This window comes from Herpailurus yagouaroundi, unplaced genomic scaffold (genome assembly GCF_014898765.1).
Source record: "Herpailurus yagouaroundi ecotype Mexico unplaced genomic scaffold, PumYag 199, whole genome shotgun sequence".
Taxonomy (NCBI): Eukaryota; Metazoa; Chordata; class Mammalia; order Carnivora; family Felidae; genus Herpailurus; species Herpailurus yagouaroundi.
Genome location: NW_024412430.1, coordinates 5,351,551 through 5,364,512, shown reverse-complemented (window position 1 = coordinate 5,364,512; position 12,962 = coordinate 5,351,551). Strand labels below are relative to the sequence as shown.

Sequence of the window (12,962 nt, the reverse complement as noted above, 5' to 3'; positions counted from 1 at the left end):
CTCACCGCTGTCATCTGAGCCGGATACCCTCCTGTGAGTTTTTCACGGTGCCTGTGAATTTATTTCTTTTATAAAACCCTTCCTGTGGTTGACAGGGTCACATTTACCAAGGCAGAGAATAGGGAGAGAACAGATACTGAGACGATAATTTCCAGTTTAGTTTGGGTTATAAAATGTTTGTTTGGTCTTACAGTAATTAGAAGAGTATCAACCTTGATCACTCATATAGATGAATTAGCAAAATATATGGCAAAATAATAACTATTTAAAAAGTGCTATATATACTAGAATTTTGTGCTGGTTACTTTTTTTTTTTTTTTTTTGGCCCTCCTGCCTGCTGTGTACCCGAGAAAGCTGACCTGTAAGGACTGTGTTAATGGACCCCCTTGCCCTCCGGCTTCCCATTGGGTTTGGTCAATGGAAGACTCAAGCAGGAGATCACTAGGATACAGAAGGGTGGAGAAGGAGGAGTATTTATTCTCTGCCCCCCTCCTTACTGAACCATTGGCAACTAACCGTGTATCGGAAGATCATAACTCCAGTCAGGTGGCCCTAAGTCTTGCCTCCTAAGGGCTCTCCTTTGTGGGCATCGATAACCACTCCTTCCCCCACGGTTCCAGGGTTTTTCCAACGTGGCTAGTTTAGAACACCACCCTATTCCCTGTCGGTTTCCCCAAACCCTGCCCGCATCCTTATGTAAGTCCCTTGAATAAATTTTCTCACGTTACCCAGTGTAAAAGAATCCGCTGTTTCCTGATTGGCCCTGACTGACACAGGCCTGTTAGTTTTTTAGCCTGGTAACTTTGGTAGAGTACGTGAAAAAAGGTTCAGACACTTCCAAGAAAGAAAACAACTGGGTTCATAGGAGTTGTGGAAATGGCTGTTTATTCTTTAATGAGAACTGAATAAATACAAAAAATAGTTACCTAATCTAGAATCCTTATATACCTGTCATTTGAAGTATAAATATTAATTTTTATAAAACAACGTGTTCATGGTTCGGGGGATTATAATCATGATAATGCAGTCTTCAGACCCCTCTGTTCTTTGTCAATTTCAGGGTGTTCTCCTCCAGGATTTGGGGGCATTGTCTCTTGGGGCTCTCAGTAACAGTGTCAATAAAGGGTCTGATGGATGCTATAGGTTAAAATGAGGTTTGGGTATAATTTATGCGAACCCAGTGCACTATTAACATGAATAATTGATAGTTGCTTCAATTTAAATTTCTTATTTAAAAAACAAACTCACAAATTCCTGAGGCCTCTAAAGCAGATGGAATTGCAGGAAGGGAAAGATAAGTATCCTTTTTAAATAATGGATTAAGCATTTGAGCAAGGTTTCCAGACAGGTATATTTATTTATCTTTCTCTTTTCATCTGCTCCTCTAACCTCCACCTTGGATCCTTCTATTTTCTCTTGTTTCTTTATATCCTGAAATACGTAAAATTTAGAGCACGAAGGTCAGGGACTTGAGAGGTCAGTGTGAGCCGTGCATTGTTGCGGAGCCGAGAAGGCATTCAAGACCTTTCGAGTGCATTCAGCCAGTGGGTACTCATGTCAGATGCTGAAAAAGAAGGCAGACTGGGGAGAAAAAGACACCTTGTTTTGTTTTTCTCACTCCCTGTGCAGATACTTAGAAGAAAGAACAGGCTGACAGTATAATCAAACTACAAACTGGCTAATTGTTCATTTTAACAGTTGACAAGATACGATGTCGATATTGGTTGTCGTCGTATTCAAATCCAGTGCCTTCTAAGTTAAGGGACTAAAGTTAGAATTTTTTTTTTCTTTCCTAACTAAAAGGGACGTCATAATTTTTGTGTTGTGGCAATTCAGTGAATGACAGTGGACACCTGTTGCTCCAGTGGACTTAAATAATTCTGTGTGTTTCGTATCAGTAGGAGGTACGCATTTCTTTTTTTAAAATTATTTTTAACATTTATTTATTTTTGAGAGACAGAGAGAGAGTGTGAGTAGAGGAGGGGCAGAGAGAGGGGGAGACACAGAATCCAAAGCAGGCTCCAGGCTCCGAGCCGTCAGCACAGAGCCCAACGCGGGGGCTCGGACCCGCAAACTGTGAGATCATGACCTGGGCTGCTTAACGGACTGGGCCACCCAGGCACCCCAGTAAGTGTGCATTTCAGTTACGATCCTCAGCCAAAGGTGGAGAGGCAGAAAATAGGTCTTTTATATCAGAATATGTTTGATTAGTTCTCATAAAATAGGTCACCAAAGAAGGCAAGGTGATGTAGTGAGAAAACAAGAATTGGATGGATTTGGATGAGACCTGTATACCAGCCCCAGCCTTGTTGTTCACTGTGTCTGTGGCCTGGGAGAAGCATCTTTGTTGGAACCTCCCTTGTCACACAGGTATCTCAATGTCCCTGACTGACTTAGCCAAAGAACTAGAAGTCTCTGGGCTTGCTCCTTGCTGTAGTTGAATATGACGTAAGCAGCTGCTAGTAAGGTTAACACATCTGTATGCTTTCTCATTCACTGTTACACGTCAACCCACATTCCGAAAGTCTAGAGAGGTGGGGTAAAATGTCGAATGTCACCGAGCGGCAGTCAGAATTTGAGCTCACTGATTCCCCCCGCACCTATTTACCTGCGTAGCCAAATTAATCTGTGGTCAAGTAGAGGAGAAATTAATTCCTGTGTCGAGCACATGCTTCAGTAACTTCTACTACCTTGGGAAAGCTGGAATGATCAAAATGCTGTGCCGCTGTGGTCAGTAAATACTCAGTAGCTGGCTGGGCTGTACCAAGAGCTGGTACTCAGAACTCTGTTTCTCCTCAGGGAGGGGATTGGTCCATAAAGGCCGCCAATGCCTTGTGCACGTGTGATTTTTGGACAAATAACTAAGATCGTGTATTACAGAAATTTATTGTATAGGTCTGACTTCCCACTGGTATTTGTTTTGTGGAAATAAATGAAGGCCACCCCAATGAGTCTAGGGCTGATTTATTCAGAGTTTGCTCTAGCAAGGGACTCAACCACCATCGCTTGAAGAGACCCAAGGGCAGAAACATGACTAGGAAAGCTTTGTCATTATAAAACAGGATGGAAGGAAAGAAAGGGAGAGGGAGAGAAAGGAAGAAAAAAGAAAGAGAAGGGAGGGAGGGAAGGAGAGAGGGAGGAAAAGAAAAAGAAAAGGAAGGCGTCCGGATATGGTCCCATCAGTGGTTGGTATGGGAAAGACCGGAGCATGGGTCTCTGTTCCCGAACAGTTCTAGTGTATATTAACATCTTTAAAAGAAAATTGAATGAGAACTAGGTGATTACAGTATAAATAAATGGTTGGGGAAACTACATAAAATTGTCAACGGTATGGCTGTTACTAATATTATTAAGGTGGTAGTAATTAAGAAATAAGGTCAAGGGGCGCCTGGGTGGCGCAGTCGGTTAAGCGTCCGACTTCAGCCAGGTCACGATCTCGCGGTCCGTGAGTTCGAGCCCCGCATCGGGCTCTGGGCTGATGGCTCAGAGCCTGGAGCCTGTTTCCGATTCTGTGTCTCCCTCTCTCTCTGCCCCTCCCCCGTTCAAGCTCTGTCTCTCTCTGTCCCAAAAAAAATAAATAAACGTTAAAAAAAAAAAAATTAAAAAAAAAAAAAAAGAAATAAGGTCAAGTTTTAGTCTGATTCACAGAGGGCAGGTAGTTCGTTTTCACATTTCTCTGTATGGAGATATGGACTCTTTGAGGTTGGAATCACATGAGTAGCAGGCACTTTCCCACTGTTTTTGTGCTTAAATGACAGCCCTTGAGAGCACTCTGGAAACGGGGGCTGTGCAAGATCCTCTGTAGGAGGGAAAGACTCAGCGGAAGGACATCAGAAGCCTTCTCCTACTCTAGGAAGGTGTGGGGTGGGGTCTTGAGGATGTGTCCTGCTTTGGGGAATTGTGGAGCGATATTTTGCACCGACAATAGCTTGAAGGAGTTGCGAAGAACAGTCGACTCCTCGAGATTCTCCAGCAAATTCCCCTGAATCCTCACTTTCTCCGCAGCACGTACTCCTCACAAGCTGCCGTCTCATGAATTTTAAAAAAGACTGACCTTTGTTAGGAGAGTTTACCTCTTTCTATTTTTAGATATCCCCATGCCATCTGCATGTAATTTACATATGCTAGTAAATGCATTGGAATTTGCATGGATGGCAGATGAAATACCTTGTGGTGACACCCTGGGCTGAGACGAGCTGACTGCTAAAGATTTTGTATGACCTTTGTGCTCTTGGTTGGTTTTCCTCCTTCTGGGGTTCTCTTCACAGAGGCACACCCCCTCCCACGCCTGTCCTGATCACCCAATATTGACTCATTTTTTTTCCCCACCCTGCAGCCCCACCTGTATCAGGTTGTCACAGATCCCTTTCGTTTTTCACCGTCCAATACCTGGGTCTTCCCATAGGCGCCAGCGTGATGTCGCCGGAGAACAAGGCACACATCTGCCTCCAGCGACGGCCCCCAGTCTTGGCACCCGTTTCCATAGTTGGTGCTGGGTGATCTGACTAGAACTTACGCTGTTCAGCGGTTGTGATTGCAACCCTTGCTCATTTTCTTGGACATCAAGCTCTTTCATCAAACTTCTTTATTTTTCTTCCTCAAGGAATGACAACGTCCCTTTAAGGCTTTTAAAAGGAGTGGCAAATATATAGGGGGCGGGAGTGGGGGGGCGGTGGCGCCTCTGAGAAGGAGCTGGGGTTTGAGTTGAGAGGATCAAAGGATTGGAGGCCTTGGCTTCGTTGAAACTGGATTCAAACCGAGGCAAATGGGGTCCTCAAGCGAGGTGCCAGTCCCAGCAGCAGCTCTGCTAACCGTGCATTCACCTTCTCCTCCACACTTGGAGGCTTACCATTCTCAGGGCAGTAGAGGTCCCTGTGGGGGTGAGTCTAGTATTTCCCCCTACAGAGATGCCCCAGCAACCGTGGCTTACCTCTTCTAGGAGTTGAATTTATATCAAATCATCAGCCCTCTATGGGGAGTAACACTGGTGGCATTCTCATGGTGGCACCATGTTCCGCGGCACGGAAGTATGGAACAAGTCCCCCCCTCCCCGGTGTATTTGTAGGAGTGTTCATTTAAGCGGGTTGAAATCTCTGGAGCCCAAAGGCACTATGAGAACAAGCCATCCGCAAATTATGCGGATGCTCGTTCTTTCATGTTTTGGAATCGTGCATACTGTTCTACATCAGTTGATTCTATTTACCGTCCTCCAACTTCCTCCTTGTGTTTCTAGGGGCTTCGATTAGAATCCCCGTTGTAAAGCTTATTTTAGTTATGGGGAATACTAACTCGTGTTTAATCCATCCCGGTTGAAAGAAAATACTCATGACTTCTCTCTGGTTTTGTTTTGGTTTGTTTTATCTTTAATTGGGGAGAGATTTCTTCTTTGCAAAGAAAGTAAATGTTGTTAAGGATGGTACCCATATATTAAATTCACCTGTTTTTCCACCAAGGTTTATGGGTTTCTGAAATCTACGCGAATATAACACTTAGATTTCCAAGACGTGTATTTGGAGTGAACCAGGAGAATGTGGATGGGGAGAGAGGTCCAAGTAACTGCTTGCTAGATGAGTTAGTTGTTTGATAAAATTGAATAATCCTTTCATACACTGAGAGAATGTTTTGAGCAATACCCTATAAAACTCTGCCTATGCAGATACATGGGTCAATACTACATGTGGTTCATACTTGAGACGTTATTGTTATATCACCATCACGGTTTTACATTTATTATTATAAAACAACCTGCTTATTTGACTTCCTGCAAGCAGTTCTATAGGTTTGAGAAGCTTGGTACACGATTTGGGTGGGGAAGCAGAGAACAGCTTTGTCTCCCCAGAAGCCCTTGACCGGTTTTGCCTTGAGCTAGAAATTCAGCAGGTCTAAATCGAGTTCAGCGGGGTCACTATATGTTTTCCGTGAGAGAATGAGAAAAAAAAGAGCAGGTTTTCTGGTTCCCTTGACTGGCATGAATCCTTCCACGTCATCTCAGACCTCACTGTCTCAAATACAGATAGAGCCACCTACTCAGAATAGTTACTTATCTAGAACTTTACAGCTCGCAAAGCATTTCTACACATATTCTCACGTGATCTGTAAAAGCTCATGTCAGAGAGGTAGCAGGTCATTGTTTCGGTGCCCCAGTGTCTGAATTCTCTGTGTGTGAGGAATTTTCTGTCTTGAGAGAGAGCAAAGACTTTTTCTAGGACAGCAGCTGAAAATGCCAGGTGGTGTTAACTCACTCAGCCTCCGTTGCTCTAGTCTAGGGCCTAGGTCATGGGATCTAGGTTCTAAGTCAGTGGCAGTTGCGCAGGCTAGTGACCTAAAGGCCAGGTCAACTCTCCCTCGCTTGCCTGGATTCTCCTCCCTGTCCCTCTCTCTTTCTCAGCAGAGTGGTGGTGTTTTTCTTCATCCTGACCCTCCATCTTGGTTGTTCTGTGTTCCTAACAATCCTGAGCTTCTCAATATCCTTTTAATAAACTACTTTTCTGCCTAACTCAGCCAGTGACAGTAAAGGAGCTGTAATTAAATCCCATTATTGTTGCCCCCCTCTTTCCAGAAGAAGGAAACAAAATTCGAGGCAGGTTCCCATAACTTACCAAAGTGAGTCTGGCTTCCAAACGCATGCGCTTTGTATCACAAAATAGACTCTAACTTGGAGCACAATACCAGATGTCCATTTTTGGAATATAGAGTTCATAAACAAGACACTTTTATTTTTAAAAAAAAAATTTTTTTTTTGATGTTTTATTTATTTTTGAGACAGAGAGAGACAGAGCATGAACGGGGGAGGGGCAGAGAGAGAGGGAGACACAGAATCGGAAGCAGGCTCCAGGCTCCGAGCCATCAGCCCAGAGCCCGACGCGGGGCTCGAACTCTCGGACCGCGAGATCGTGACCTGAGCTGAAGTCGGACGCTTAACCGACTGAGCCACCCAGGCGCCCCAAACAAGACACTTTTAATTCGTGGAAATAAATGTAGTTAGTTTATGAGAATTTAGTTCCTCTTACGTGGCATATAGTTTCATTCAGAAAAGACTTTTTGAACACCTCCGAGAAGAATAACATTTTGATTTGGTTATTTTTTTTAATATTTTTTTTAATGTTTATTTTTGAGAGAGCGAGCGAGCGCACAAACGGGGGAGGCACAGAGAGAGAGACACAGAATTTAAAGCAGGCTTCAGGTTCTGAGCTGTCAGCACAGAGCCTGACGCGGGCTCAAACCCAGAACTGGGCGCTCATGACCTGAGCGGAAGTCGGATCCTTAACCGACTGAGCCACCCAGGCGCCCCAGGTTATTCCTTAAAAATCAAACTGATGATATAGTTACAGTCTGTAGAAATTGAACATTGCTGCGTCACGTAACTCATACAGGACAACAGTTAAACCAGTAGGAAGGATGTGAACTAGAGATCATTGGTTTTCCAAAAGTATTTCATGGAACCCTAGAGTCTGTGAATGGATCTCTCAGGCTGTCCAAGTGTCACTCAGGTGACTGTATGGGGTGAGTATAGCCCTCTGTTCCTCAACTAAGTCACTCCCCTTTTTAAAATCTGCATTAGAATCTATTTTGGATGGTTGGATTTCTCCTAAGAGTGTATTTGAAGTTAGAAGTTCTATTTATAGAAAACAGAACAAACCATGGAAAACCAGTCCCACAGGCTGTAAGTATGGGTTGGCGGGTTTGTCACTGGAGGTCGGCACCTGGAGGTAGGTGGTGGCATTTGACCTTGACCTTAGAAAACGACCGATGGAAGGCAGTAGTCATTACTGAGAGAATGTTTGTAATGGCCGAAAGTAATCGCTTCTCGGCCTTTTGGCTAAGATCAAGTGTTGTAATGGCCGAAAGTGTCTTGGGATCAGTGAGCTCCTTACAAGCTTTGGGATAAAAGGCATCTTCTTGTTTAGCCATCTTGCTTTTTTTTTCTTTCCTTTTTTGTTAAAAGGAAAATCCAGAAATTTCTTTTTTTTTATTTCTCTACAGCCTCTCTTTTATCTAAAACTCAACTCCGAACATGTTTTTCCTGCATCTTCAAACTCTTTATGACCATGCGTAAGCTCTAGAGGTGTGTGCGAAGAATCCACAGGATGTTCCCTGTCTTTTAGCCTCACCCCCTTAACTCATACTGCTTTACACACTGGTTTTAACTAATCGTTTTACAACTGTCTGGACATAGCATGCTTCATTTGTACGGGAGACTGGTGAATAGAGTAAGCACTCCGCATGTGGTCATTTGGTCATCATTCTGTGCGATGTAATCTCGATATGCATTAGGGTTATTACTCACGTGACCCAAATGGAAGCTGAGTATAGCTCACTACCTCCCTGCCCCGTGGCAGGATCACTGCCCCCCTTTTCATTTAAGAAAAGAGGGAAGGCAAACAGGCCATGAGATGTAAAATATCAGCTTTTATGGATAAAATGTCTAAAACCAGTGTCAGATACAAAATTTTAAATGAACTCATCTATGTTTTTATTCTAATATTCCAATTATTATTTATGGAAAATTGGCCTGACTTTTTTTTTCTATTTGTCTTAAATAACTATAAATATCTAATTGTCTCAGTAACAGGAAAAAAAAAAAAAACCACTTCTCTTTATACTGAAAATTGTTGCAAGTATTTGCCACAGCTAACATCGAGAAGCTTCTGTTTAGACTCTGAAAAACAGAGTGCAGTTTGCAAGGGGAAAAGGTAGTGCAAATTACCTGGAGCTGTGTTCATTAACATCAACCGATTCTTATGCTTAGCTATCAGAAAGGAAATTGTAAATTAATTAAACTTTGATTTAGGGTTTAATTTTCTTTCACGTATAATGTGCAGGTCTTTCTGGAAATAAGGAGGTAAATCGAGTTGTATAACCTTTAAAGAATGTTTTCACTAAACAATTTTAGGTTGAAAAGGTAAAAATGGACCGTGCACATAATAATTACTGACTTTTGAGATAATTCCTTGAGAGATTTGAAATTTAGTGAAAATCAGTCTTGTTCTCTGTCTCATGACTGATAGACACACACACACCCCTACTTGTCTTATTATAATTGTGTTCTTATTAACTGTAACATTGATCTTAAAAATGAAGATCAAACCTCTTAAATATTAGCATAAGCAGGAAAGAAACAAATTGGAAATAATTGAACCACTTAAAGAACGACTTCAGATCTAAAATTTACCTTAAAACTTCGGAATCGTAATAATCAGAAATGAGTTGTGCATATTCAAAACAGAGCAATGGTTGAGGTCAGGCATTCCTGCATATACTTATCTTTTACTAATATGAGGAGATCAGAATTCATGGGATTGGAAATAGACATGGTGATATTTTTTAATTGGGGTTACAAGCTAGAAATGGGGAAATGTGTCTGGGCAGGACGATCATGAACATGGAAGTCTGATACAGGTAAACAAGGCTAAGTGATTGTAGGAACAGCTTCGAACAAGTCTTTTGGCCACTGGGTGACCTAATGGTCTTCTGCATATAAAACGGAGACAAAATTAGCTACTTGGAGTTTGCTGTGAGAATTGCATGTAACGTATTCTGAATGTTCAGGATACCGTACGCCCCACTGACCTAGGTCCTAACCAATGGCATTACAGCTGATGTAGGGTTTTTGTCATCAGGAATGACCAGTGACAGAGCTGTGAGTCCAATGAATCATCGATACTTTTCATCCTGTTGTTTGTCTGGGGGAAATTATTTCCACCCAATTTAGAACATTTATATTCTACCTGTGCAAACGTAGGAGTGGTAGCTGGACTTGTTTTTCTTTTTCTGTTCTTTTTTTTTTTTTTTTTTTGGCAGAGGGGGACATGGGGTCTGAAATTCTCCTGGAAAGATTAAGTGGACCTCAGAGCTCTGGAGCTCACCTCTGCTGTGTTATAATTGGCTGTATCAGTGGTCTTTTCAAAGTCAGATTTTCATTGTAGAGTTTCAAAAATTGGAATACTCCTAGAGCTCTCCAAGAAAACTGACTCGTTCATTTATCCTCTGTAAATCTCCATATTCCTGACTCATGCATTTGTTAAGAGAGCATAGAAGAGGAACGTGATTGTAAATTTTGAAAGGCGTTATTAGATTTACTGGATTACTCCAAGCTTTTCTTCATAAACAGCCCTTAAAAACTCATTTAATTGTCACATTTTATTCTGTTATTTATTTATTGGATTTATGGCCATTCATCCTCCAAAGAGCAACCAAAAAGAAAAAGAAAAAAAAAAAAAAACCCACGCGCGAACGCAGTAATTATTGTGATATGGGAAGGGTTGCAACGATAAGCCGGTGGTGAATCGCTCATCCACACAGACATCTCTGTGTGTTCCTGACCTTAAGCTACGCTCTTCATCTTGATGCAAGAGAAAAGTTTTAAAAGAGTGATTTTTTTTTTCAACATTCTTGTTCAAAAATTCGATCTACCTTGTTTTCACCAGTTGGTGACTAGTTTCCATGGAAATGGAAATGGAATAAGCATTCCTCATTTTAGATTCTCAGCTGCCCCATGCCAACTGAGAGCTGTAAATGCCATTTGGTTAACAGCAAGGATCCAGAATTCTTCCATTTTAAAGTGGCAGAGGGAGAGGAAAAGAAAATGTTTGCCAAGTCATTTTGCTTTTCTCCCTTTGAAAAGGACACAATTTTATGATTGTCTGAGCTGTTGACTGACAGTTATCAGACACATACGATGCCTCGTAGTGCCTCTCCTGACTGATCCATTTAAATCTCTTTTCCACCCTTCACGAAGTTCCTTGCCTCTTGGTGATTTAACTGGCCTCTGATTTCCTTCCTGGTTGTCCACCTGCTGTTCCAGTGATGGGTACCGAACAGGAAAAGTGGTCAAAATGTTGGAAGGACACAGTTCGGTGTTCTCAGTGATCTGTGACCTGAAAGGAACAAAAATAATCTGTTGATACAGGGAGTGTGGGGGGGGGGGGGGAGGCGGGGGGGACGAATTGCAAAATTCTCACTCGTGAGAGGCATGTTAGTGCCTCTCCATTTTTGGAGAGACTCTCCATTTTCGAGTCATTGTTGCCTAGAACTACCACATTTTCTGGAACTATTCCATGAGGAAGATAGTGAAGAGTGTTATTACAACGGCTTCCACGTGAAACGTTCGAGTATCAACACGGTTGTTTTCCTCTGTCTTGTTTTTTGGAGCCTGACACGTTGAATCAGTCCGGATGCTAACATGAAACTTCATAACGTGAGCACATGATGTTTTCTTTTCTATCTTAACATGTTTAGATACTAGATTGAGAAGGAATGTGACTGAAGTCCCGAAAGGTCACCCAGGGCAGTTCTGTGAGCACACTTCTCCTGGGACCTCAGAAGGAGCTCCGCTCCGTCCCAGAGTCTAAATTTAATAAAGAAAACCAGACATGATGGCTTCCAGCCACGGGCTGCCCCTGCGTCTCTAAGTGTGGTCTCACACCTAGCCAAAGCAAGTAATGTGTCAACTAAGGAAATACAATCCTTATCCTAGGCTTGCGAAACCGCAGGAACCCTTCACGGGAAACAGTACCGACGCTGGGCATGTGGTCCAGGGCCTGACATTTTCTATTATCACGTTGTATTCATGGGGGAGTATCACACGGATAACTGTTTTGTTGTCAACAGCCTCTGCATTCCAGTGTCTCGAGAAACAAGCATTTAGGGCGTAGAAAAGGAACCTGTACAGAATATACACTGGAGTTCAAGACCGCAAGCCAAAGCGGCGATGACAGGGACTCGGTAACCTCTGTGGCTGCTTCTGCTCTCCCGAGAGAGGGGAGCAAGGTCCTTGGTCTCCTACTGTTCATTTATTCTCTTTCCCGCAGTGGAGAAGCAGTATGGGGCGGGCTCGTTACTGAGATGAGTAGGTACGGGGTGGGGGAGAAAACATTAAGAACGAATCTGCTTAAATTGCGGCCAGAGTCTTGTGACGCATCGTGAAAATGGTGTTTTATTTTAAACAGTAAAGCGAAAATGATGAAAATACATGTCGTTTATTATCTAACAGCACATGTAGCGATAGCCATTCTTCTATCAAACAAAAATGAATCATGTTTAAAGTTGGAGTTTTCCTGTAATATTATGAAATTTGAATTTTAGTGGAGCCATAAACAGACTCCGTTTATAAAAATTTTTACCAGTTTTTTTCTAAGGGCCATTTGGAATCATTTTATTGACAAATCATTCTCGTTTAAAGCCACTGTCACGTTGCCAGCCTTGTTCCATTTTTACTAAATCTCCCTCTTCTGGATTCTTCTTCCACACAGCTTTCAGCGTGATTAAAGCTGTTCTGAAATTCACTGATTATATAAAATCCTGTGTCTTTTGCAAGTTCATTAGGCAATTGATTTGCTTGATTTGCCTTGTATTGTTTGTTTGCATTTTATGTTTACGCGGAGATATAAAATTCTGGATAAGATAGGGATGCTTGAGCCCGCAGTAATTTCATTAGTGATAGGATCATCCGTGAGTATCTTTCTCACTTGCTTAGTTAGGGAACCTAATAATTATGATGCCCTGTTGAAGAAAATAACCTGTGGGCAGTGATCCAGATAGCTTCAAAGATGCCAATGCAGAGCCTTCCGCTCAGGAAAAGGCTCAAGTCGTCGTTATTTTGGTCCGCCCTGCTAAGTATATGCACGCCCTGCTAAGTATATGCACGCCAGAGGATGTATGCGTGTTTCCTCATAAACATACTCTGCTTTCACCATTCTGGAACCACTAGGACCTGGTGTCAGGAGATCTGGGTTCATGATCTTCTGCAGAGAGCTGGCTATTACCTGAGTGCAGTCACTTAACCCGTAAGAATGTCAGTTTCCTTACCTATGTGGATAAAGGTACACGTAGTGTGTGCGAGATTATTAGAGAGGTCGAGTTAAACATGTAAAGCTAAGTACCTGGCAAATAATAAGCGGTCCTTGCCACCTTTATTTTATTTTATTTTATTTTATTTTATTTTATTTTATTTTATTTTATTT

The 12,962-nt window shown here is 42.3% G+C and overlaps 1 protein-coding gene and 1 pseudogene across 1 annotated transcript in view; both read left to right on the top strand.

The window, feature by feature from the left end:
- The window catches only part of PCSK5 (proprotein convertase subtilisin/kexin type 5), a 471,153-nt gene that overhangs the window by 147,334 nt on the left and 310,857 nt on the right, over window positions 1–12,962 (top strand). The window lies entirely within an intron of this gene.
- Window positions 7,800–7,964, top strand: LOC121013802 (uncharacterized; annotated as a pseudogene).